The 27,815-nt window shown below is 36.9% G+C and overlaps 1 protein-coding gene and 1 long non-coding RNA gene across 3 annotated transcripts in view; one reads left to right on the forward strand and one right to left on the reverse strand.

Annotated features, from left to right (window-relative positions):
* The window catches only part of PNPLA8 (patatin like phospholipase domain containing 8), a 54,194-nt gene extending 48,154 nt beyond the window's left edge, over positions 1-6,040 (reverse strand). The window contains exon 1 of one of the 2 annotated variants that reach the window (XM_028525318.2): positions 5,884-6,040. The gene's annotated coding sequence lies outside the window, so the exon portion shown is untranslated. The remainder of the gene's footprint in view (positions 1-5,883) is intronic. The other variant, XM_028525319.2, reaches the window with a different exon arrangement.
* Positions 1,770-26,075, forward strand: LOC118497119. Its single transcript, XR_004899669.1, has 3 exons — positions 1,770-1,781; positions 8,455-8,461; positions 25,939-26,075. It is a non-coding gene; the product is annotated as an uncharacterized LOC118497119 (long non-coding RNA).
* The last annotated feature ends 1,740 nt before the right edge of the window (positions 26,076-27,815 follow it).

Consider the following 27,815-nt stretch of genomic DNA (forward strand, 5'->3'; position numbering starts at 1 on the left):
GCTACACAGACTGATTCTGAAAGGATAAACACCAGTTTATTCCTGTGAACTGAGGAATAGGGTCAAAAGAAAATGAGAAGGACTTTTACTTTTTATTTTACTTTTGTAATCAGAAAAATCAAACAGTTTAAAGCACTTTAATAGATGGTGCCTTATGAATGGAAGACACAAAGTGAGTCAATATCCAGGCAAGTATGAAAAAAGATGCTAAAAACTGGGCAAAATTAAAAAGTATCATCACAGGATAAAGATAAGGGAAGGAGAGAATTCTAATAAAAACAAAACAAAACAAAATAAAACAAGCATTTAAGAAAGCAAACACAACATGAACAAAAACTGCAAGGAGTCTACTTTCACTCCAGGACCTGGAGAGAACAATGAGAGGTAGAAGATGATACTGCAAAGGCAGTTTGGACCAGATGATGAAGGATCTTACAAATCTTGCTAAGGAGATTAAAAATCAAACTGTCAATAAAGTATTTTAAGGGAAGGAATCACATTAAAAGATGATTCTAGCAGATCTCTGAGAGAATGGAGTCATGGGATAAGAACCTAGTGTGACTGTTCAGAAGATGGTAGTATGAACTAAAATATTTCTAAATTGCATGTGAGCAATTTATTATTTTAAAATATCCAATTGTCCTGTGGGAAGGAGAGAAAAGAAGCAAACCTATCCACCTTCCTGGCTCTTCTGAGCTCCTCAGGACTTGCAGTCAATATAATAAGTTGAATTAACATAAAAACTCTAAAATCCCCAATACAGAAATATTTTATAAAATACAATCATAATTATGGATATCTGTGGACAAAAAGCCACACTCAAAACCAATAATGGACTCCTACAACTCAACAACAAAAAACAACCCAATTAAGAAAGACGCAAAGGACTTGAATAGACTTTTCTCCAAAGATGATAAACGGCCAACAGGCGTATGAAAAGATGTTCAACATCACTGATCATCAGGGAAATGCACATCAAAATCAAATGATATATTACCTCATTAGGGTGGCTATTATCAAAATAAATGACAAGTGTTGGCAGAGATGTGGAAAAGTTGGAACTCTTGAGCACTGTTGGTGGGACTAAAATGGTACAGTTGCTATGGGAGACAGTATGGTGTTCCCTCAAAATATTACTAAAACAGAACTACCATATGATCCAGGAATCCTACTTCTGGGTATATGACCAAAGCAATTGAAAGCAGGGTCTCAAAGAAAAGAGATATTTGCACACCTATGTTCATAGCAGCACTATTCACATTAAGAGGTGGAAACAACTCATGTCCATGGACAGATAAACAAAACATGGCAAAGAAATATAACATTATGCAGCCTTAATAAAGGAACGAAATCTCATCACAAGCTACGACACAGATGAACCTTTAGTGAAGTACAAGTTTTTAAAAGATTTTAAGTGCCTGGCTGGAGTAGCTCAGTGGATTGAGCGCGGGCTGCGAACCAAAGCATCGCAGGTTCAATTCCCAGACAGGGCACATGCCTGGGTTGCAGGCCACAGCCCCCAGCAACCGCACATTGATGTCTCTCTCTCTCCCTCTTCTCCCTCCCTTCCCTCTCTAAAAATAAATAAATAAAAATAAAATCTTGAAAAAATATATATAAATAAAATCTTTAAAAAAAAAAAGATTTTAAGTGAAATAAGCCAGTCACAAAAGGGCAAATACTGGTTCCACTTACAGGAGGTTATCTAGAGTAGTCAAATTCAGATACAGAAAGTAGAGTGGTGGCTATAAGGGGTTTGGGGAATAGGGCAAAGGACAGTTGTTATTTCATAGGTACAGAGTTCCAGTTCTGCGAGATAAAAAAGTTCTGGAGATCTGTTTTACAACAATGTGAATGAACTCAATGCCACTGAACTATATGATAAGAATGGTTCAGGTAAATTTTATATGTGTTTTTGACCACACAAACATAAAAACAGTGGGAAATCCAGGTGAAGAGGAATCACAGACCTAGATCCACAGTCACATTACCTAGATGGTACAGAGACCCTAAACAAATGAAAACTAGTCAGAGCTGGTGAAGTCAACAGAAATTAACATTTAAGAACACTTCCAAAACACAAGGCAAATGATACTCCTACACTAAGGCATTGCCACTAAAGTTCAACTCATAAAGAGTGAAATAAGCAAGGAAATAAATCATTACCTCAAGAGTACTAGCAAATATAGCCAAAATGGAAAATGTGTAACCAGGACCTAGAAATAACAGAAAAAACTAAGTAAATTTATAATGTCAATGAAAACACAGAAGGAAAATAAGGAGATGAGAAAGAACTGTACAAAGAGTGAACAGAAAGAGCAAATTTCTGAAATGAAAACTTCAGTGACATGCTAGTTACTAGACATACCCATAATGAAATGACAAAGAATGATTAAAAGTAATGGAGCTTGGAAAATGATATACTAGGCATATACTAAAGAAAAGAAAACAAAAAAGCACTTTAAGACAAATTCAAGGTAAAAATCATTAAATATGCATTAAAAAGGGGATAATATAATAGTAAAAAGAATAATCCAATTGACTTATTAAATCTCAGGTAGTCTTTTAGGCCTTGGAGGACAATACAATCTATTAACAAATAAAGAATTAACATAACATATAATATCAGGTAGCGAAATGCCATAAAGAAAAATAAAGCTGGGGGTTGGAAAGGAAAGGCCCAGAAGGTGGTATTTTAGTTGAGGCAGTCAGGAGAAATGAGTTGACATTTTACTGGAGGCCTGAATAAAGTGAGGACACAAATTATTCAAAGTATCTGGAAAAAAAGCATTCAAGGTAGAGGAAAAAGCAACCAACCTTTGGAGACAAGAATGAACTTTGTCTGATCAGGAACAGCAAGAACAAAACGTGGTTTGAAGGGAAGAAAGAGCAGGAAAAATGGTAGAGGTGGGCTCAAGAGTCAATCAAAAGACAGAGCTACATAAGCCCAGACTACAGTAGAGGTCTGAATTGTATCTTTCCAATAGGATACAACAATCATAAATATACCTATCAACCTGGTATTGGAGTATAGTAATATAAGGCAGAAAAAGGGGGGGGGGCAATTACAGGAAGACTAGATAATTTCATAGCCAATTTTTAATACACCTCTCTAGAAATGACAACTGTCAAGAAAAATTACTAAATGTAAAGAGCTATTAATAAAATCAAGCTTAATTTAACTGCTCCCAAATCACACTAGTAAATGCAGGTAAGTGTTTGGAGAGTAAATGTACCTGAAATGAAGTTAGAGTGCAAAAATACACAGAGAAAAATGTAAAGTGAGGTGACATCATCAACTAAGAAAAGAGCAGGGAAGATTAGACTATCTTTTTGTGGGTAGTATAAATACAATGGAGGTATAAATTTAATAGAAAAGAAATGTGGGAATTTCTAGGTGGAGGCTCAGCTGAGGATGGAAAGAATGAATTTCTAGGGACTTCACTTACTTATTGCAATAATGCAGGCATAAACTGACAAGGATTTGAATTAAGGTAAAAGTACTATAATGGAGAGAGGAGTTAACTCTGAGCCACACTTTGAAAATGGGGAAACAACAACACAGGGCAGGAAAGATGGGTAAGGAAAAGGAGGTGTCGAGACAACTAAAGATATTTAATCAGTCTTAAGGAGAATAAGGAGAATGCTCTTTGTAAATATGGGATAACTGGGAATGGGCCAATTAAATATGAAAGAAAAATCTCTTGTACTTAGTTGTACACTGAAATGGAGATGTACTATAGGAACATAAGCTATATGTCTGGAGTTACTATCACAGTGACAGCTGAAACTGTAAGACTGGGTTTATCAAAGAAAGGTTTACAGTAATAATTCTTGTGAATTTGGGGATAACAGAACCTGAAAAATAGTGCCTCTTCCTTGAAAAATGCTTAGTTGCATATATATATATTATATATATTTATATATATATTTATATATAAAATATTTTCCATGACATTTCAAGATATTCATGGACCTACTACTGTATTCCTTGGATTTCAAATTTTAAAACTGGGTTAGTGAGAACAAGGGTAGAGACTTGACTGCCATGACATCCAGAGTTAGAAAGAGGGAGTCATCCAAGGAAACAAAAGGCACAGGAGAAAAGATAGCCTGAAAAAAAGTCAGGGCAATGAAATCAATATAGTAGCAAAGTTCTAAAAACTGATGGATAGCCCTGACTGGTGAGGTTCAGTGGACTGAGTGCTGGCCTGCGAACCACAGGGTCACTGGTTTGATTTCTAGTCCCAGTGCACGCCTGGGTTGCACAGGCTGGGGAACCCTCATGAGAGGCGACCACACATTGATGTTTCTCTCCCTCTCTTTCTCATTCCTTTCCCCACTCTCTAAAAATAAATAAAATTTTAAAAATAAAAACTGATGGATAATGAACAAAGTAAAATATGAGAAAGATGATGAAAACAGGAAGGTGTCGGGCTAATAGCTCTAACATTTTCATAAATTTTCATAAATGTTACACAAGTGACACAATATGTACTTCAGCACAATTCCTTTGTCAATGACTGAGCCAAAAAAACAAGTCAAAGTACAAGCTGTACTTTTAACTTTGCATGTGAGGTAAATAAACTAGTGAAACTGATCCTTTCATTCAACATCACTTATTAAAAGGATGCTGCTTTCAAGATTTTAATTTACATCTCACATAGAATTGAAAAAACAATAACATAAGAAAAAATTTGATTAAAAATTATAAAATCAGATGTTTTATTGAAAGTACAAATCTGCTAGAGTAGTTTAACAAAATAACTACAATAGGCTTGAAACAACTGCCTCATAAGCATAAACCCTAAAAATTCTCACTTTTTAAATTCTTAATGCACTGTTTTAACAGCATTTTCTTGATACATTTAAAGTTTTTTCACTTTTGAAATCTCAATAATTAGGACTGTAAAACCAGAATGCAACTATTACTAGATGTAAAAACACTGCTTTAAATAAGATTATATGACAGTCCCTAATGACAAATCTCCTAAGTTTTTCCTAGGAGTCACCACTTTTCTTTAATATTACCATTGTATGAAGCACAGAAACCAGGTTCCTCCCAACATGACAATGACGGGAAGCAATGCAATATAATGATGCATTCAGTATCACCTTTTAAAAACTACACAACTGGCTCCGGCTGGTGTGGCTCAGTGGACTGAATGCCGGTCTGCGAACCAAAGGGTCGCGGGTTCCAGTCCCAGTCTAGGGTACATGCTTTGGTTACAGACCGGGTCCCCAATGGGGGTTGCGTGAAAGGCAACCATGCATTGATGTTTCTATCCCTCTCCTTTCCTTCCCTTCTATGTAAAATCTTTTAAAAAATAAAATAAAAAGCACCCAATTGTATCCGAGTAAGCAATAGTTAAAGATAGGATTAAATGTGGGTGGGGTTAAAAAGTAGTAGCTGACAAAAATACCAAGCAATGAAGTCATCCGGTGCACTGACATTCGAGAATGACGTAGAGTAAGGAAACCGTTCTGACAGTCACTGGGGAAATACTGGAAAACCCTACCGTCGGGGGAAGCCAAGCAGGCTCAGGGTAACTAGGCTGAGAGTCGTGGAGGTGGAGCAGGAAGCGCAGGGAGGGACCAGAGAAATCAAAACAATTTGCACGTCTGTGCCCATCAAAACCCACGGGGGTACTAGGGGCGGAGGCCACTGGGCACCAAACAGCCCCAGTATTCGCAAGCTCCTTCCGTTGTCCGGTCGCCTGTTGGAACCTAGGTCCTGGGGCCTCCTGCAAGCTGCGAGTCTCTCCCCAACCCCCTCTCTGGAAGCGTCCTCCAAGGAGCGCTCAGGATACTTAGAAGGGCTGAATAAGGGCTCGGGGCTCCAAGGCTTCCAGCTTCCGCCTCTGTCCCCCTGCGGCTACTTACCGTAGTGCAGGCCGCAACTACTACCGCCGCTGTGGCGACGCTCCTCTTCCAGGAACCAACGTCCCCTCTGGCCGGCCTGCATCAGCTGAGCTCCCTACACTAACCGAACAGGAGAAGCCCAAACCACCCACTCCACCGCTCCGCCCCGCCCCAGAGGAAGTGACGTACAAGGTCAGCGTCTACCCGCCCGTCCGGGAGGAGGGGCCTCGGCCAGCGTGTCAGCCGCCCGTCTCACCCCACCTCGGGACTCGCGCAACTGTGCACAACGGAGAGGCGAAAGGCCTGCGTGCGGGCGCGCGCCTGCTTGCTACTGGAAGGCGCCGCCGCTGGGGGGCGGACGAAGCAGTTTGGTTTTTTTTTCTGTTCTCTTCTTTGAGGGCTTTTGTTCTATGTGGGCTTCCGTTCTCTGTCAGTAGCACTTAAAGTCGATCTCCGCGGCTCTGGGAGCGTGAGTTCGGGCCCCTACCGCTTAGCTATATCACCTGGGCTTAGCCACCGAACTAAATATCACTGGAAAGCGGTTTAACATATATTATCTCGTTGTAAGTCACCCTGTGAAGTTAGTATATACTCAGATTCTGACGTTCTATGTGTTCCAGGTCAGCAAACGATACATAGCTCTTAGGACAAATGTGGCCCACTTGTTTTGAGTATCTGTGAGCTAAGAATGGTTTTTACATTTTTTCATTGGTTAAAAAAAATAAAAATGTTTTAGGACATGTGACAATTACATGAAATTCAAATTTCGGTACCCATAAAAAAAGTTTTATTTAGAACCCAGCCCTGCTCATTCTTTTACATGTCAAGCAGCTTTCATGCTACAGCAGCAAATTTGGGTAGTTACAACAGCTTCCCCCCTTACTCCTTGGAATTGAACTAGCAAATAAGTTGAGGTTAGGAAACAGAAAAGTGTCATTACTGTATCTCAAACTCAAAATGTTACCAAGGCTTTTACCCTCTCCCCCTAGGCTCACTAGTACCCTCATGGGTGTTAACCTTTAGCTGCCCTGTAAAACTACTGTGAAGTCTTTTAGGAAGGATAAGCTGCCAAACACTGGGTGCTGGACTGACATTATTATCATCATTATTATTTTATTAAGATGAATCCAGCTTGCTGGACTCTTGGGGCACGCATGGATGGATTGTGGACATAATTATGCTTGGTAAACCCCTGCAGTACATCATCCAGACATGTTTTTTAGCTATACAATAGTTAAAAAATGTATGTACAAATTAAACTTTGCAGGCATATGGATGTGTCTTTAGTTTTGGAGAGATGTTTCTTTCCATTGTTAAAGGAAAAAAATATTCTTGTTAAAATGATTAGGAAGAAAGACTCTATAGTCCTAAGACTATTGCTGTAGGTGTCAAGACGACCGAATAGTAGGAGACAGATTGGCCTCAACATGAATATGACCAAGACAGATGGAACTAAATAGCCCAAGAACAGAGGAAAAGTCAGTGAATGGAAAATTACTAAGAGGGGACTTTAAGGTGGGGGTGATCATTGCTAATCTGACTTTATAGGATTCTTGCTAAAGATGGACCAATGTGATGGTCCAAATAAGGGTGAGAGATGAGGAATTTGATCATACACCAAGGGTGATGAGATGTCAAGGGTGGGAAATTCTACCTAAACTGACTTAACAGAATTCTTGCTAACACTGGACTTGGCAGGCCAAAGACAGGAACCAGACAGGAAGAGAGCTTTGAGAAACCTAATAAAAATTTGGTCAAGGGGAAAGTGTTTGCCACCATCCGTTCACCCCTTGTTTTTCTTTATTCCCTAATTTCATCAGCCTTTATTAAATACCTGGATTTTTTTTACCATGTCAGAAATTTTCAAAAATGTCAAATCCTCCCCTGTCTTTGCTGTTTACTTTCCTCCTTTGCCCTTCCCTTCTCTCCCTTTTGCACACCCATACCTTTAACAGTCATGAAGTCTGTCGATTCTTCAAAATCTCTCCACCTTTCTGCATTGTCATTTCCGCAGCTTTAGCTTAGGCTTTCATCCCTACAACCCTATCTTTTTTTAAAATGTTAAATTTGAATTGTACTTTTTAAAACTGAGGAAAAATTGACATTATATTAGTTTCAGTTGTACAATGCAATGGTTCAATACTTGTGTATATTGCAAAATGATTACCTCAATAATTCCAGTTAACATCCATTACCCTGAATTGTGTAATATTACAGTCATGTGCCATATAACAACGTTCTGATCAACAATAGATCACACATACAATTCTGGTATACCATATAGGCTAGGTATGTATTGGGTTGGCCAAAAAGCTCATTTGTTTTTTTTGTAAGGTAGCTCTAGTAGTGCGTATTTGTCTTTAACTTCATTTGAAACAATTTTGTTAGATTGTATTGTGACAGCTGTCTTATCAATGTACATTTTTAAAAATCAAATTGGTGAATTTTTATATATCCATTTTAATATTGAAGATGGAACAAATATGCAACATTTTTGGTGTATTATACTTTATTATTTCAAGAAATGTAAAAATGCAACTGAAATGCAAAAAAATGATTTGTGCAGTGTATGGAGAAGGTGCTGTGACTGAGTGAATGTGTCTAAAGTGGTTAGTGAAGTTTTATGCTGGAGATTTCTTGCTGGATGATGCTCCACAGTTGGGTAGACTGGTTGAAGTTGATAGCAATCAAGTTGAGACATTAACTGAGAACAATCAACATTATACCACATGGGAGACAGCAGACATACTCAAAATACCCAAATTAATAAAGTTATTGGTGAAAATGGAAAATTTGTCTTTTATTTTACGGATAAAACCAAAAGGACTTCTTGGCTGCCCCAATAGTAGGCTCTACCATCTAGGTTTGTGTAAGCACTCTATGATGCTCATACAACAATCTAGTTGCCTAACAGTACATTCCTCAGAATGTATTCCTGTTTTTATCTAACCTGGTTTTCCAGCCTGTAACTGACCTGCAACTCAGTCATTCTCTTCTGTGTAGTCAAGGTAATCTTTCTAAAGTACAAATTCAATCACACGTTTTCCCTGATAAAGTTTTTGCTGGTGCTTTATCTCGATAGAATAAAATGCATGGCAGAACAGGCTCTGAAGCTGCCAACCTCCCAGCCTTAATTTCACCAACTTGCTCCTTGCTGTTTACTCTCCAGCCATACCTAAAATCTCCCAATACCTTGTGCCTTTTCATAATTCCGTGTCTTTGCTCATTCCTCCTTCAAAACCAGGAAGCCTAGAAAACTAAACATGCTCTTACCTCCAACCATAGTGATTCTTGTGTTTATCAAAAAAAGTTGAAAACTTATGTTCACACAAAAACCTACAGACATGTTTATAGCAGCTTTATTCATAATTGCCAAACTTGGAAGCAACCAAGATGTCCTCTGGTAGGTGAGTGTATAAATAAACTGATACTTCCAGACAATGGAATATTATTACACACTGATAAGAAATGAGTGTCAACCCATGGAAGAAGCTTAAATGCTTATTACTAATTGAAAGAAGCAAATCTGAAAAGACTACATTACTGTATGATCCCAACTATATCACATTCTGAAAAAGGCAACACTATGGAGACAGTAAAAAGATCAGTAGTGGTTAGTCGGGATGGCAGGAGTGGGGTGAACAGGTAGAGCCCAGAGGATTTTTAGGGCAGCGAAGATACTCAGTATGACACTACAATGATGGATACATGTCATAAACATTTGTCCAGACCCACAGAGTGTACAACACCAAAAGTAAACCTTAAGGTAAACTGTGAACTTTGGGGTATTTTGATGCATCAATGTAGGTTCATTGATTGTAACAAATGTACCACACTAGTGGGGGATGTTGATACTAAGGGACACTATGTATGTGTGGGGGCAGAGACTATATGGGAAATTTCTGTACTGTCCTCTCAATTTTTCTGTGAACCAAAAACCTATCTAAAAATATTGCCTTTAAAAAGAAAAAAAAACCCACAGGGAAGCCTTATCTTACTACTTCATAGAGTAAATCATTCCTTCCATGTGTTATTGCTTCTCTTACTGCCCTGTCTGCACAGTATTACAATTTGTTAATTTATGTGCCTATGAGTTTCCTGTAGGCAAGGAGAATAGCATAACTATATTCCTATCTTCTAGAGCTAGCATAAATACCCAGCAAATAGTAGATGCTCTAAAATTCTATATTGTTGAATTGAATTTTAATTTTATTCTATAGATTACTAGTTAATACATTGAAATATAAAATAAAACCCATTCATGATATATTTGGTGTTGGAAAAAGTTTTAAGAGAAAAGTGAATTTCAGTTCATTTCAAACAAAATAAATTCAGTAGTGTGTAAAATAGGATATTACATTGTTTTTAATAGCAGATTAATAATACTTAATAGCATTTATGAAGCATCATACTTATAATAATGTGAAATACAGTAATTGTTCAATCCTATTATATTCTTTTGCTGCTAAACCAAATAGATATCCACATTGCTCCTCTATCATTTACTTGCTGTTTTTATTCCACTTACAAGGTCTAGTTTAGATCTTTTCTCTAAATCCTTAGTCAACCTCTCTTTCTACTAACAAGGTCTGGCTCATAATTAAGTTCTACACAAAGAACTTCTAGTCTCTCTTGATTATCCAAGCAAAACTCAATGCTATTCCCAAAAATAAATGTCATATCACTGCAAGATATTTTTTTAAATTACCCAAGTAAGGGATATGCCAGGAAAGAATTCAAGATGAGTAGTTACTGTGGTAAGTAGAATGATAGCCTCCTAATAAAAGCCCTTGCCCCAATCCATGAACTGGTATGTTATTGGCAAAAGGGACTTTACAGGTGTGATTATGAGTACAAATTTTAAGAAAGGGAAATTATTTTGGATGATCCATTTTGGCTCAATCTGATCACATGAGCCATTAAAGGCAGAGAACTTCCTTAGTTTGGAAGCAATTAAATGTGGCCGAATGGTAGTGGGAGATATTCTTTAGTGGTAGGGATGGTGGGGAGAAGTGGGGATAATTTGACAAGAAATATAGGGGGCTTACAGAGTTAAGAGATACTCCTTGCTGACTGCCAACAAGAAAATGGTCACCTTTCTTCTATAATTACATGAAACTGAACTATGCCAACATCCTAAGTTACCTTTAAAAGCATCTTCTCCCCCAGGGCCACCCTGGGCTAACTGACATCTTGATTTTTGACCTTGTGAGATCTGGTGCAGAGGAACCAGTTGACCCCTACCTGGACTTCTGACCTATAGAATTGTGACATAATAAATCTGAGTTGTTTTAAGTTACTAAGTGATATTTTGTTTCAACAGCAATAGAATATACTATAATTACTTTTTTATAGTTTGAGGAAATGAAGGCAAGGACTTTATCTGATCTATCCTTAGCATCTAGGCCTGGCACTTAGTGACTACTCAGTAAATATTTGACAAGTGCATCATGATTGAATTAGATTCATTGATTTAACAGTTATTTTCTGAGTGTCTACTATGTTCCTATCAAAAAGCACCAAACTGTTTGATAAAGCTATTTGATTAAAAAAAAATTGCAGGGAAGTCATGGTGTAAGTTTAGGTAATTATATTACTAATATGGAAAGAGCACAAATAGGGATATGCACCCAATATTATAAGAACTCAGAGCAGGGATACCCAGCCCAACTCATAGAGTTAGAAAAACTTACTTGGAAAGTGAATTTCTGAGATGAGACTTAAAAGATGAAGTTGTTAGAAAGACAGATGGCAGCAGTGGAGGTGGTAAAGGTGTGGAAGAAGGGAGATAGCTCTATGGAGAGAATAGATATCATGATCAAACCCAATGAGATAAGATACAAATAGTTACTGAGCACTCACCAGTACTCATGAAAAGAACTATGATCTTTTCCATATTGCTGGTCCTGGAAAAGAGTTGGGGGAGAGCTGAGGCTGAGCTTGGACTTAATCTTCTTGGTAATCAGAGTCATTGTTAGATTTTAAGAAGACTGTTAGAAGAGTACTATCTATGGTCAGACTTTTTTAAAATTAATCCTTACCCAAGGATATGTTTATTGATTTTAGAGAAAGAGGAATGAAAAGAGAGAGAGAACATCAATGTGAAAAGAGAAACATATTGGTTGCCTCCTGTACATACCCTGACTGAGGATCAAACCTGCAACCCAGCGATATGCCCTGACCAGGAATGAAACCACAACCTTTTGGTGTACTGGACAATGCTCCAACTAACTGAGCCTCCCGGCCAAAGCAAATACAAGCTTTATGTAGCTTCCTTTTGGCATCATGAGAAGACAAGATTTGAAGAAAATGAGCTCTGTTATTGTTATCTATTTTCCTATTTAATCTATTTTTTTCTTCACCTCCCAAAATTGCCTTAAGTACTTTACCTCTAATCAATCAAGCTTAAAACAAGACATCCCCAGAGGAGGAAAACCAGTTTGTATGATGTACTTTTCTGGGTGAACAAACAATAGTTTTATTAACAAAAAGTTTATATTTCAGGTTTTAGCATAAAAGTAACAACACAAAATTAAAATCTTAAACACACAAGCAATTATATTTTCTTTAACTTTCTTTTGATTCTGACATATTTTACTTTTTATGTAATACTTTTATAGGTTATTTCTTCACTTAATACTTATTTGGAAATTATCCAGTTAAAAATTTGGCAAAAATCTTAATATACCCTGCTATTGAATGTTATTGCCATTTTCTTCTGGGCAAGTATCAATATTTGTGTTACTTCAGAGTTAAGGCAGTATTGGAGCCCTAGCCTTATTTAACTTTTACTGGTTGTAATACCTTGAGCAAACAACTTCTACAAGCCTCTCTTTCTTCATTAGTAAAGGTTCTCAGAATCCCAATTTAACACCTGAGGTTATTACAGTCTACAGTCAGGGGATGAGGTACTAATGATTGGACAGCATGGTAAGGCTACCTCAAACTCCTCAACAATGCCCTAAGAAGTTGGGTAATTTAAGAAAACAGCAGCTTCCTCACAACCACAGAATTTTTATTTGGAAAAAGGTTTTTTTTTTCTTTTTCTTTTCCCAGAAGAAGGAGGGGACCGAAAGAGGCTGGGCCACACAGAAAGTACATGAATGCTGGTTGGAACTATGAATGAATCAGTACTTATATCCAAGAGAGCAAGCAGCCCTTTTCCTTTAGTGTTTTTTACAGTCCCCAAGAGGTGGAGATTTGTTAGGGACTAACACTGTTTGGGAAGTGTAGCACTTGTGAAAACCAAGGGCTTTGAAATTGGGCCGACCTAAATGTCTGTATTAGCTTTGCCATTTATTTGAGCAAATTACCTAACTTTAAAGTCTCAGTTCCAATGCTTGAAAAAATATATTATTCTGTATGCAAGGAACTTTTCAAGGACACTTGAATCCAGTTTGAGATAGAATATCAATTTCTGAAAGGCAACAATACTTGCTTGTATCAAATCATATATCATGAAATACTTCAAAGTATGGTGTGAAGAGCCTTATGAACCAGAATTATTTTATCACTCCTAAAACGATGGTGGGCAAGTGTTGTAACCTACTTGGGTCTTATTATCCTCAGCCAAAAAAAAAATGAGTGCAATAATACTAATTGTCCATAGTTTTACAGAGGTGTAAATGAGGTAATATATATAAAATTCCTAGTATTTAAAAACAAAAATTTATAGTACATTTTTTATAACCTGATCATTGTGGAAGGCTTTGAATATATATTGGTCAATAAAAGAGATGGAGTCCTTGCCCTGGTGACCTGTATAATTTAGCAATATGAACACAGAGAATATACTTAGTAAATTTTGTTAATATTATTAGCATATCAATACTAATTTAACAGGGCTGAAAATAAATTCTGAGGGTTCTAGACATATTATTTTAAGTTAGTCTAGCTGAACCAACATACTAGGATGATGAAATCTATCCAGTAGATATTACATTTATGAACATTGACTATATGCAAAACAGTGAGCTATGTGTAGTTTCTGAAACTGGAAAAGTTGGAGTTCCTGCATCCTGTCACTAGCAGAACCAATAAGTAGAAACAAGGATTGAATCTTCATGGGTGCTTTATTCAGATGACTGGTGATCTGAGAGGATGGTATGCTATGTACCCTCAAAACTCACCTTATCTCTCGTTCTTATAAGGAGAAGAAAGGGTGGGTAAGGGGTTTAGAAAAGGTTCATTGGATAGAAGGGTAGGTAAGGAATTTAGAAAAAGGTTAATTGGGTAAGATTTGCAGTTCAGCAGCAGTTTTTCCAGCACTTCTTTATCTGGTGATCAAAAATCCTTTGTCTGCATCACCGGTGTTCCCTCCCTGGAGCACAATGGCTCAGATACCTTTTTAGTGGCTTGCAGACCCCCTGGGGTAAAGATTGAATTGCTTGTGCAGTCATTCACGTGTCATGCATTCCAGTTCCCAGAATAACAGCTTTCCACATGCATTAGTCCATAAGCCTATCAACAACTAAGGCTAAAATTTTTAACTCTTGATTTTCCCTATTATTTCCACCTTTAAAATGTCATTGTAGTAAAAGTTCAAACGTGGAAAATTTGTATAAGAGCTTATTTGAGAGAAACTGATCACATTTGCTGGGGAGCAAGATCTCAGATGCTCTGGAGAATATCAGTTTTGCAGCATCTGAAATTAAGGAAGGACCATAAGAAAGATTACATGAAGATGGGGAAAAATCAAAGCAGGGATTGGATTACAGAATAGTTAATAAGATATGTGCTTTCTTGTGGGTAGTTAAGCTTATTTCAAAGGTATATTGACCTATGGTCTGTTGACCAGAAACAATGGGCAGGGCTTACTTAAGGCAAAGGTAAATCTTTTACTAAAAAGTTATATGTCTGGGGCATGACTACCTCCATGACATTCCCAGATTGTTCTGTGAGGTTACTTTTCATGGAACCCTTTTTCACTCACAAAAGTATTCATACACTTATAGAAAAAGCAAATCTCTAAATTTACTATAAAACAAGGAAGAATGAAATATGTTATATAACAAAAGAACCAACAAAGTGATATGGAAATTCAGAGAAGGCAGGGGTTAGGGATAGGGTTGCCATCTTCAGCAAAATAAATATTGTGTGGGATATATTTGTACTAAAACATTATTTGTTGTTTATCAGAAACTAAAATTTAACTGGATATCTTGTATTTTATTTGACTACACTATTAAAGAGAGCTGCTGACAAGCCACAGCACTTAATTATTTTCAAATGGAAGAATGTAGAAAGACATTTAGTAGGGTATAATTCTGGTTAAATAAAAATTAAATCTTTCTATTCCATTTTTGAATATTGAAGTTATAGATGTACTGTGCCTATAATAATAGAAAAATCCCATAGATAAGGCCTGCTCTAGAAGAAGCTCCTCTAGAAGAAGTTCCTATTGTTATTTAAAAAAATGGAATTGTTACAACAGAAACTCACTCAGTTCTTCTTGCCGATGCAGTAAAGTATTACAGATCAGCAAGCCTGTTAGTATGCAAGCAAAGTTTATGAGTGATAAGTTCTCACAGAAGAGAATGGGCCTTGCTAAGATAAGGGTGAAAGGCAAGAGCTTGGGTGGCAAAAGCAAGGGTGATAAGAGCAAAGGTGGCAAGAGGAAAGGGTGGCAAGAGACAGGATGGCAATAACAATGGTAGCAAGATGAATCAGGTCCTTTATTCTGAGGACTTATAGTTGGCAGGATTGGGGTGAGAGAGTTACACATTGATTGGTGGGTAAAGGTGGTGCCAGCTTCCCCTGAGGGACATGACTACCCAAGTGTAAGTATGTGTGAGGGTTCTTTCCAAGGGAAATGATACACAGAATTTCAAGGACTTCTCTTCTACCTTCTAGGCCTTGGGGTGTTTAGGACACCTGGAAATCTTAGTAAGATTGTTACAGAAGCTTGCAGAAGCCCAGTCTCAATCACTCTCTCCTCCTCTTGTACTATCATAGTTTTGCTTGTGTTCTATAGAATGCTTGGCAATCTTTTTGAACCAGGGCCAGGACTGCTGGGTCAATGGGTGAGACCTGTCTTCCTTTGCTTCTAGCCTCCTGTATTAAGTTCTTTGTTAGATAATAATGGCAAGGGCTCTGCATTTATTCCCCCTATTGCCACCCATTCCTAGCTGTTACCTAACAGAATCTTGAAGAAAGCTGGAAATAGCCAGATTAAACAAACACATTTTTTATTAATTTAGCTTAAAAAGTATACAATTAAAATACCATGAATACCTTGAGAAGAAGAGGAAAAGGCCTGTCTAAAAATGGTAAATTAGTTCTCTCTAGGAAAATTGGTCAATGCTTAGATGTGTGAATCACAGGCTTTACAGTAGATGAAGCAAGACCATATGCAATTGAAATATTCAGAAACTATGATGCACCTTACAAATCCCCAAAGAACAGGAAAGGACACAATTCATAATGGAGTCACAATATGTGAATCAAGGACATATCTTACCTCACCAAGGAAACACAAATGGAAAACTTCCTTATTTTTTCAGTCAAACATTTACAATGTCAGAAATTTGTCAGCATGGGGAAAGGAGGTGCTTTGTTAGCTAGTAAGCCAATCACTATAATTCAAATAAATGGTCTGAGTTAATCAGACTACCGAGAAAAATTCCTAAACTGAGGTAAAATAGTCCCAAAAATGTGATGTGGGAAGGTGATGGTGGGTAGTCACATAAAGAAAATATTTGAGAATGAATTTACCAAGAATGTAAAAGATCTATACACTGAGAACTGTAAGACATTGATGAAAGGAATTGAAGAAGACATAAATAAATGGAAAGATTTCTATATTCATGGTTGGGAAGAGTTTTTTAAATATTCATAGTACCTAAAGCAATATACAGATTCAATACCATGTCTATGAAAATTTCAATGGCATTTTCACAGAAATAGAAAAAACAATTCTAAAATTCATATGGAACCATGAAAGACAGAAAATAGCCAAAGTAATCTTGAACACACACAGAACCTCCCCACCCCAAGCTTGGTGTTAAACTACATGATTTCAAAATACACTACAAAATTCTCTGGTAGCCACATTTTAATAAAATAAAAAATGAATAGGTGAAATTAATATAACCTTTTATGTAACCTAATGTATTCAAAATATTGCTTCAACCTATAATCGCTATGAAAAATTAATATTTTTAAAAAATATTAAATCTTCGAAATCCAGTGTGTGGTTTTGTATCTATAACACATCTCAGCTAGGATGCCCCACATTTAAAGTACTCAGTAGCCATATGGGGCAGTCAGATTTAGCAGTGTGTGTCTAGCCTGAGTAAGTCAAGAGTTGTTTCTGCATGATACTTCAGGTGAGATTTGAGTAACTGTCATCACCTTTTCAGTTTTAACTTCTTACAGTAAAATTAGTGTCTAACTTAATTATAGATGTTTCTTTGAACACTGATGGTTTTATGACTATCAGTTTTTTCTCAACAATTAGTCTTCTGGATTTTTAAAACTTATCCAGCCATGAGGAATTCTTTGTAGATTCTCGACACAATGGCTAATTGTTTTTGCAATACCATTTCTTGTTCTTCAGGGGAAAAAGAGCTTGACTGTCTTGAATATTCAAACTTAAGATTGTTCTGATATTGAGATCGTGTTTCATTTTTTTATTTTAGTTTTGGAAAAAAATGGAAAGAAAAAATACGAAAGTTAACTAAGATAGTCTTACTGTAAGTATTCTTTTGAAATAGCTTTAAGGTATTATACAAACTGAACATTACATTTATGAAACATTACTAAATAAAGCAAGAAATCTATATGTTTCTGAGTTACATGACTCACATAGATCATTAGTCATAAATGTTTTCATGTCATTTCAAAACAGATCCCAGACTACTTTTCTATAGCATTTAAAAAGAAATGATTTTTCACCTTCCTTTGAAGAAGGAAATATGTTAGAGACAAAATATCTGAAACGAGATGATCAAAATAAAATGAAAAGAAGGTTGGAAGAAGGAATATTTGGGTTCAAAAATTTAAAGTGAGAAAAGGCCCAAGTTAAGAAATGCAGCTAAGCGCACCTCAACACAAGGGCTGAGATGACACAGACTCCCAGGACCTGCACAGCAGAGGATGTGCTGGGAGGAATAGGCACTGTGTTTTAGAGGAAGATGAATGGATAAACAATTGGTAGTGCTCTGAGTTATATTTAAGATCTTATCTCCTTGAACATAACTTTTTTCACCTAATAATGGATAGACCATGAAGAGTTTGTGCAGTGAATTGTATAGGAACCTGTTCCTTGCGTTTCTAATCCTTTGATTGTGTTACTGAGAGGATAGATGAAGACAACAAATGATGCCTTCTGAAGAGGCCTCCCTACTCCTTCCCTGTGCACTGCAGCCCATTGCAGTACTGCAGTGAAGTGGGCTTCGGGAAGGGAGACCCCTCTTGGAGACCCCTCTACAGCCACAGAATGTAAACCATAGAGGTTCTAAGATGGGTAGAGGAGTCAACAAATAACTTATTCTGACCAAAGAGATGTATAGACAGATCTGTTAAGAGGGCTTCCGGAAATGTTTTCCTTCCTGATAAAAAGAGGCACAGTTCTTTTTTCTGCCTCTCCATAAAATTGTGGGAGAACCTGAAAACTAAAGCAAAGGCTGCCATTTTGTAGCCATGAGAGGGAGGAAAGTCACGAGATTTATAGGAAAATCAGACCAAAGTTCTGCTGTCACTGAGTGCTCAGAGGTAACCTACCCTAGTTAAAACAGCTTTTATACCCTGAATGAAGTATCAGATTTTTTAATATTTATAAATAAAGTTTTATTAAAACACAGCTACATACAGTTTTTAACGTATTATCTGTGGTTACTTTTCTTTTTTCTTTTTTTCAAGTATATTTTATTGATTATGCTACTACAGTTGTCCCATTTCTTCCTCCCTTTTATTCCCCTCTGCCCTACACTGCATGCCCCCCACCCCAAGCATTTTCCCACCTTAGTTCATGTCCATGGGTTGTACATATAAGTTCTTTGGCTTCTCCATTTCCTATATTATTCTTAACTGTCTCTTGTCTATTTTGTACTTACCTATTATGCTTCTTATTCCCTATACTTTTTCCTCCATTCTCCCTTCTTCCTCTCCCCACTGATAATCCTCCATGTGATCTTTATTTCTGTGACTCTGTTCCTGTTCTAGTTGTTTGCTTAGTTTTTTGAATGACAAAATCCCTTCTAGGGATTTTGGCTTCTCCTTGAAAAGATAGTTTATTAAGGATCTGGTGAGATGTTAAGTAAAAAGTGATTAGTGAAAATACCCTTCATCCTAATTAGAGCCTGTAAAAGAGCCAATAGTTCTGTAGTCACTGATGTAATAAAGACAAAGCAATTATTTGTCTGCTTAACCAGGAGGAAATGTGAAGTTTCTTTGAAAGCTTAAGCTGTGCACATCAGTACGGAAGTCTTTGACAGTTGTGATTTTTTTAAATAAGAATTTATCTGAGCCCTGGCCAGTATGGCTCAGTTGGTTAGAGACACTTCCTGTAAACCAAAAGGTCATGGGTTTGATTTCTAGTCAGGGTGCATGCTTAGGTTTTGGGTTCCATCAGTGGTGGGAGCATGTGAGAAGGCAAATGATCCACATTTCTATCTCACATCAACATTTCTCTCTCTTATCCCTTCCCCTCTCTCTAAAATCAATAAACATGTCCTCAGGTAAGAATTTAAAAAGAGATTTAAAAAGAAGAGTTTATTTGAGCCAAACTGATGACATATGCTGGGGAGCAAGATCTCAAATGCATACAATGAATGTAGTATTTAAATTAAGTTCTCTGAACATTCAAAGCATGACCTAGGTTACCACAGGTCCCTTTTTGACTTCAATATACAAAGCCTACATATTCTTATGGTTATTATCCCTTGTGGCTTATGACTGGCATTTTCAAATTTCATCATGTATATAAGCAAGAATACTCTATCTTTAAAATCTCTCATTTGATCCCCTGTTCCACCAACTATTACCCTTTTACTCTATCCACACTTTCATAGTCAATGGACAACTTTCAACATTTGACACTGTTGATCTTCCCATTCTTGAAATCCTTTTATTCTTTGGATTCCTCAACAACTCTTTTCCTGCTTCTATTCTGTCCCATCTCCCTCAGTTCTAAACACACCTGCTTCTCCATCAAATGCTTGCCATTTTTAAAATAAAAGCTGACAGCTTATAACTAGGAAAGAGAGGAGGTAAGATCATGGGGACTAGTAATTATTTAAAAATTATGCTTTCTTTAGTAAATCTGTTCAACAGAACTTTCTGTAACTGAGCACTTGAAATATGCCTAACACAACTGGGGAAATGAGTTGTTAATTTATTTTAAATGAATTGACATAGCCACATGTGTCAAATGGCTACCATATGGACAATGTAGTACAGTCTTGCTACTCAAAGTATGGTCCATGGATCAGCAGCATATGCATGACCTTCATGCCATTAGAAATGCAGAATCTCAGGCTCCTACACAGACCTACTGAATCAGAATCTGTATTTTAACAAGATCCCCAGGTGATTCATAACAAAAATAACATAAGAAACATTTCTCTAGAAGGTTACTTTTAAATTACTACAATGTGAGGCCTAGCACAGTTTCTGTATATTATTATACCCTGAAAAAGTTTTTTTCTGTGAATTTTTGCTGAGTCCTTCTTTACATAGTAATCAGATACACTGTTGACAGTATCTTGACTGAAGTACCTCTGGATATTGAAGTACTGAGATCATTATCATTTCAGAAAGCAGTTGAGTTTAATCTATTGACCTGAATTACATCTCATTCTTCAGTCTAGTATGTGTCATATGTTAGTAAAACCACATGTTACTTTCCTGTGTTCTGAGGAAACATTACTTACTTTCATAAAGGAGCAGAATAAAAACAGAAAGAAAAAAATTAAACCACATTAAACGGCAAGTCCCAAAGAGGTAACCCGCTTTTTCTGTACTGATGGGTATCCTCAGACACAAGAGATGATTCACATAAAGCATTTAGAGATCTAAAGCTTAAAAGAAAGATTATAGGAATACTTTATGTTGAACAAAATATTTCCTTACTATTGACTGAATGTCTCCATGCTCTGAAAGCTTCCAAATGAGGAGACACAGTCACCTAAAAATGACACAAGACTCTTGAAATATGGTGAAGCCTCCATTGTGGTGGTCTGGAAGATGGTCAGATGGTAACCTGGGATGGTAAAGCAGGTCAGAAAAGGACGGGCTGGGAGTACCAGAAGCAGGACATCTGTGTGGCTTCTACTCAGGCTGCCTTGCCTCTCTGGCAAGTTCCAAGTTCCTCTCAGTTCCTTCTTCCGTAAAATGATTTACCTGGATTCAGTAGAGCCTGTTTTAGGTCAATTCTACCTTTCATACTCAACCCTGGGCTGAGAAAATTAAAAATTACTAAATAATTATCTTCAAAAGGAGTGTTATTTCTAGTCACTCTTAGAAAATCATGTACATTTATACATTCATTCAACAAACATTAGATTCATTCAACAAGTTTGTGCCAGGCACTATTCTGGGCATTGGGAAGTAACAATGCACAATACAGTTAGGGTCTGGCATAATACATGTTTAAGAAAATGGTAAGTAAATCAGCAATGGCTATTTCTCAAATATATTTGTACTACCAAGTCATTGACCAAGACTTTGAAATGCTAGTCAGGATGTCCTGTTTGATATTGAACTCCAAAAGCTAAGTGTAATGAGATACTGGAGGCAGACAAGAAAGCAAACAAAAAACCCATGATGAACAATTAAGCAATTAAAATACCTGGTAGAAAACTTATATGTACAGATTTAAAATGGGGCAAGGAGGTAGTACCTGAGCAGTTGCCTAACACTGCAGCAGTCAGAGAGGGCTTCCTCAAGGAGGTGACATCAGCATTGAGAACTAAATGACAAGAGGCAGGCTCACATGTGGAAGTGATTACAGCACCCCAGGCAGAAAGACCCATAATGGCAAAGGACACCATGTACAAGCACCTGGGTGGGCTCAAGGAGGAAAAAAGGTTGAAGCATGGAGTGTAGTGTGGTATGAATCAAAGTTGCACATGTTAATGGAAGGCTTTTGAGGCCAGCATAAATCTCTCCCTGCCTTCATTAAAGTTTCCTTCTTAATGTCTAATCTCAGTCTCTCTTGCTGTACTTAAAATCACGTATTTTTTATCAGCTGTATAGAACACACTGACAGGATGAATTATACATTTATATGTATATTTGAAAACTAATATCCATTCCTTTCAACCATCCAAAACTATTGTGCATCAACTTAGATTTTATTATTTTAGACTATATCAACACTAAAAAATAAATTCTAGAGAATATTTAATTTTTTGAAGAAATATGGGTATTTATAAACCTCCTTGTTTGATGCTCTTCAGTTTATTTGCACCTAGAGATTATCAGCAATATTGCCCTGGGTCACCTTCTTTAGGGGAAGGAGTGAGAGGGACAGAATGACCTTCCCGGGTCTCCATATCCTATCTGTGAAATGGAGGAAAGGGATGGCATGGTCTCTCTGGACTCTTGTGGTTTAAAATCTCATGTCTCCATGGAAGAAAGTTATATTGCTCCTGGGAGAGAGTGAGAAAGATAGAGCCATGCACATAAACAGAGAGAGGGGCTGAGGATGCAGGTACCTGGAGTAGGAGACATCAAAGTCCCAGGTACAGTCTCCAGTATCTAGGTAGGCTTAGTCTTTGGACTTTTTGAGTCAAATAGGGCACCAAGCCTGGCATTTTGAGATCTTGGTTAATGACTTTTGAGGGTAAACAGGTTTGAGAATTGGCAGTTACAGGTTTTGTGACTGCTTCCCTAGGAACATTTTATAGTAGTGATACAGGTTGATCTGGCCAGACAGCCTGGCCAGACTGCCTGGTCAGACCCTGGAGAGGGACAATTTGTAGGAAGAGGTGGCCCAGGGCAGTGATAAACAAGCTGGTATGGCCCATCATGACAGATTTCTCTACCCCAGAGAGAGACACAGCAGGAGATGGCCCTGCACAGAGCATATGTGAGGCTAGTGAAAAGCCCTCCTACTCCCTTCTGGTACATGGTGGCAAGGAGAGGTGCTGAGCTGGGAAAATCTTGTAAGTGTAGGCTGGGAAAAGAATGGGATTGGTTGGGGTGCTGGAGCCCTCTGGATTGCATGGAAGCTTGGATCAGGAGATTTAAGTGGAGGGAAGGCAGATATTCACCCTTCTTTTCTTCCTTGAGATCCATGGCATGGACATGTGTGCCAGAGCACTAAGAGACTGGTGGGCCCTGGAAGTCATGTGGCCAGGAGGCAGGCCCTGGGCCCCCAGTGCAGGAAGCCACGGTGTGGCAATGCTCATGTGAGCCTCATGTGCAGACACCAGGAAGTATGAAGCCCGAGAGCCATCTGCATAGCAGTCTTGAGCTCCAAATAACAGATAAGGATGGAGTGGGATTTCTGGGTGTGGTTTTGGGTTTCAGTCTTTTTGGGAACAAATAGGTTTTTTCCTGTGTTTTGTGGAAGAGAATGGCCTGGAGCCAGGGAGTTTCCTGTCCTCCAAATTGTGGAACTTCTTAATAAAGACCTTTTCCTTCCCCACTAACCTTTGTCTCTGGAATTTGCCTAGAGGGTGGCAGTGGTCAGCTGAACCCCATTTCTGTTAGGTATAGTAGCAATTGAACACTCTAGACAGACAAGCGACCTGCACTCCATTCTTTCAGGAGCTGAGATTGCCCACCAAAAGTCATCTCAAATCACATGTTGCATGGACAGGGAGACATGGGCAAGATGATGGCATCTCCAGCAGCATTTGCTTTGGACCTGTTCTTGCAGAGGACAGATTGACTTTGCCTTCTTAAAACTACCTTAAGCTAATTACCAATGTTAATGCCTTATTCTACCTTTTTTTTTTTTTTTTTTGCAGGGGCGGAGGGAGAACTGTATTTAGAGAAGAATTTTAATTCTCTGGGATTTAAAAAATGTTTTTACTTAAACATTAAGGTCCACTCCAAGAGTAAGATTCCAGATATTACAGAAGAAGATGGAAAATTAAGCCACAGATTGTTAATGTGTCACCAGAAATTATCTCAAGTTTACCATATGTGCATTGTAGTACAGTGGACATGTGTGCTTGGAACAGGGATATGGTTCTCATCTTTATCTGCTCCCGTGGCCTATGGTAGTTTTCAAAACTCCCTGAATTGTGGGGGTTCTATCTCTTACATAAGATGGTTGTACTATTCTGGACCATATAATTTCTAACTCTCATATTATGATTTTGTTCATTCTCTTTAAAATCTTGACACTGCTAAAAGGAAAAAAAACCTAAATTCTGAATATAGTGGGAAAAATATAGAATACATGCATTTTTCTTTCTGTGCTATAAATATAAATACATACATTTCAGTACTTTGAAATCCTTATATGATCAATGTTAACAATTAATTTGTATGCTGGCCATACTTCCAAATAATAACTGAGTTTTATTTTGATGTTCCACTCTTGGTCACAACTAACTTCTTGCCAATTTAGTCCTTTGTCAGACAAGCAACCCCTAAATATTGCATGGTTTTGTTGGGTATGACCTGCTTTACCCCGCAGATTCCAGAAACATGTTTACATCTGAAAAATCAGTCTTGCCAGAAAACATGTTCAAATACAGGCATATTTACAGGCATATAACCTAGATTTTTCTATTTTTAATTAATTTTATTAATTTAAGGATTTATATACTCATCATGTATATAATTGGTTGAAAAATTGGTTCCATAGGAAATTTTTCCAGCTGAGTTGAATTGGTACAAATTTGCTTTTGATAAGAAGAGTTGTAATTGTATCTTCTATTGAGAATTTTTCTTGAAATAATTAAGGATATGGCTTCATTATGTTTTGATTTTATTTTATATCTCTGTGGCCATAAGTACTATTGGACAATTGTATAGCACATGCCACAAGAGAGGGTGATTCTCATTCTTTTCCAAAGAAAATGAGAATTTTATCTGTTGTTACCTAAATGCAGGCCATAATGAGCTTGTTATACAGTAATAGAGTTTTGGTCATTTTGAATTCCTGTAGCCAAACAATAATATGATTTGGAGCTGGATTTTCCTGGAACTTCTGAAGGCATGTTGGTTTCCTATCTTTATGTGTACTAAACACAATACTTTCTTAAATATGCCCTGAGTTCTTAGCAAGCATAAAGATGAAGTTAGGACAGGCAGTGAGAAAGTCGATATAAGAAAATGAAAGACTCTTGAGAGAAATGAAATGAACCCTCTTGTTGAAGTGACATCACTGGAGGGTTGAGCTTCACAAAGAACTAATTTCCAAATGGCAGTTAATGAAGGAAGGGAGTCTTTGGAAATTGAAAGGCAAAATATAAATATTTTGAGCTTGCTGCTGAGTCTATGAAAGTCTCACAGAAAGTAGGTCATTTTTACTCAGAATGTGAAAAATTTTGGGTAAAACATACAAGTATGGTAAGAAATATTATTTTAAAAAGAACTGTAAGTTGTTCACAATACAAAGAAAAATTCTTCGAGATAAGTCACTGATAGTAAAACTAAAACTTTTTACTTATAGAAATAATGTTGAAACTGTTTAACCACTAACTATAAAAGTAAACATCCGTTTGTGGTCCACTTGTTTTATCTGGTTCCTCCATCTTGGCAGTTTAATGTCAGAGCCTCTGTCTAAAGTTTGAGCTATTGCCCAGTTCCTGATTCATCACAAGATCTCTCTTGACTGTGTTGTTAGTGGAGTCTCGATTATAGCAAACTGCTGTTACCCTGATGTAGAGCACCAACAAATGACCAGGATGCTTTAAGTCCTCCACCAGAAGCAAATTATTAGAAGAAAAGAACAAGTGAGTAGTTTTGGTAGTAATTTGTTTCTGCATAGAAAACAAATCTAGAAACTTCAGTACTTGATTTTAACGAGCAGAGAAGCTGCAGGTCGCTGAAGAATTACGTTGGGGCTGTGATGGTCATAAGGGTAATAGTCTGAGGGAAAAGAAAAGTGATGATTCAACTTCTCCTTGTTCAATGAATTCATCACTGTGCATTGAAATATTTGTAGGACAGTTCTGAGAAGTAATTAAAAAAGAATAGGAACTTGTGTTTATGAAAGATTTTTGTGTATATTAGGGAGGGAGAAGTAGCATTGACACTTTGATGACTTATTCTCTGTCAGTAAATCTGTTATGATCTTTATAGATGCATTCTAACATACTACTCAAAATATTCTTGCAAAATAGATCTTCTCATTTTTATATTTACAGCTGAGAGACAACTTTACAGTTAAATATTTGTTCCATGATTAGCCAGCTAGTAAGTGGCAGTGCAACCTGTTTCTCAATGTTTCCATTCCAACATTGAATAAATAATTCATCTGATAAATAATTTAGGTTTTCAAAGTTTTAAAATATTTCAGAATTAAATCTTGTCTGCTTAGACGTAAAGACTAAGTATATTTTAAAACCAAGTTAGTATCTTGTTTGTTTATAAATCATCTAAACTATCCAGTGTTACACAAAAAATATATAAGACATACACTTTATACATTTATATATATGTACTTTGTACTTTGTATATATGTACTTTGTTTAAATGCACATTTCAGCACATAAAATTTAGGTTGTTATGCAAGTTATAATTATGTTGTTGTTACAATAAAATCTTATTTGAGGGTATTAAATATGCCAAGTCCAGTATAATTTTTCACAAACAAAACTAAGTTATTCTAAGAAGAATCTTTAGTAGCAGAGGAAAAATATTAAAATATTTAGATGTTCACTGTGGAATAACTTCTCCCTCACATACAAATGCTCAAACTTTGCTTCTGGCCAGGGGGGCAGGAGATAGATGAGGAAAATGGGCACAGACACTTTCTGAGGGAAAAGTCCGATGTGCCACCGCCTGGGTCTCATAGAGTGTAATCAAAGGTCTGAAAAAGTATTTTAATGGTCAGATATTTATTAAATACTTACTGATGCAACAGCAATTTTATGTAGTATAACTGGGTGTCTGCCCCTGTGTAGAGTAAGGAGAAAGAGGAAAATAATGTCTTTTTGTTTTCATTGTTTCACCTTAAGAACCATAACTTTTGTATGGCTTTTTATGTCAGTTATAAAGCTGTCTCAAACACACTAACTCACTTAATTTTCTAGTAACTCTTTAATGTAGGCAGTACAACCTTTCCCATTTCACAGCTAGAGCTCCATGCACATTCCCACAGAGACTATATTGCAAAGTTGGAACTTGAAGGATCATAGATTGCCAGCACTCTTTCTGCTACACAATCACTGCCCTTATGCATCCATTCCTGAAACCCATATAAAAACTAAAAATAACCTATTTTTGAGCCCAGATTTTTCACCAAAATGTAGCACATCAGTCTAGGAAAACATTCAGGGTCGGGAAGAAAAAAAAGAATGCAAATAGCATATATATTATATGCTGCTTGTTGCTCAAAAGTTGTGCACAGAAAATATTTAAAAATGTTGTCTGATATCCCTTCTTACAAGAATTACATGCTTTATACTGTCTTTTCTATACTACCTCAAGTTGGATTTTCTGACAATAGGAGAGAACCTTTATAGATTTGATCTGAATATGCACTATGTGTATACTGACACAATTTTTATTTAAAATTTCTTATTTTGTCCATCATGAATTTTTTGTATTGATTTTGTTTTTTAAAAGATACTGTGTTAAAATAGTATATATTTTGAATACTGAGTTTTTGGCCCTTCCTTAAATTGCATGCTAGAGGCTAACATGTCTCACACTGATCCTGACCTTAGTACTTGAGCTTAGACATATATAGACATAGAGTAATTGATCATACAGTTATGAATTTTATATTAAAATTTATTTTTTTATTTTGTTTCACTCAGTTCTGTCCCTTCAATATGTTTGTGTAATCAGGTGGAATCTCTGACAATATTTATTGGCTATCC

This window comes from Phyllostomus discolor, chromosome 10, assembly GCF_004126475.2.
Source record: "Phyllostomus discolor isolate MPI-MPIP mPhyDis1 chromosome 10, mPhyDis1.pri.v3, whole genome shotgun sequence".
Lineage (NCBI taxonomy): Eukaryota > Metazoa > Chordata > Mammalia > Chiroptera > Phyllostomidae > Phyllostomus > Phyllostomus discolor.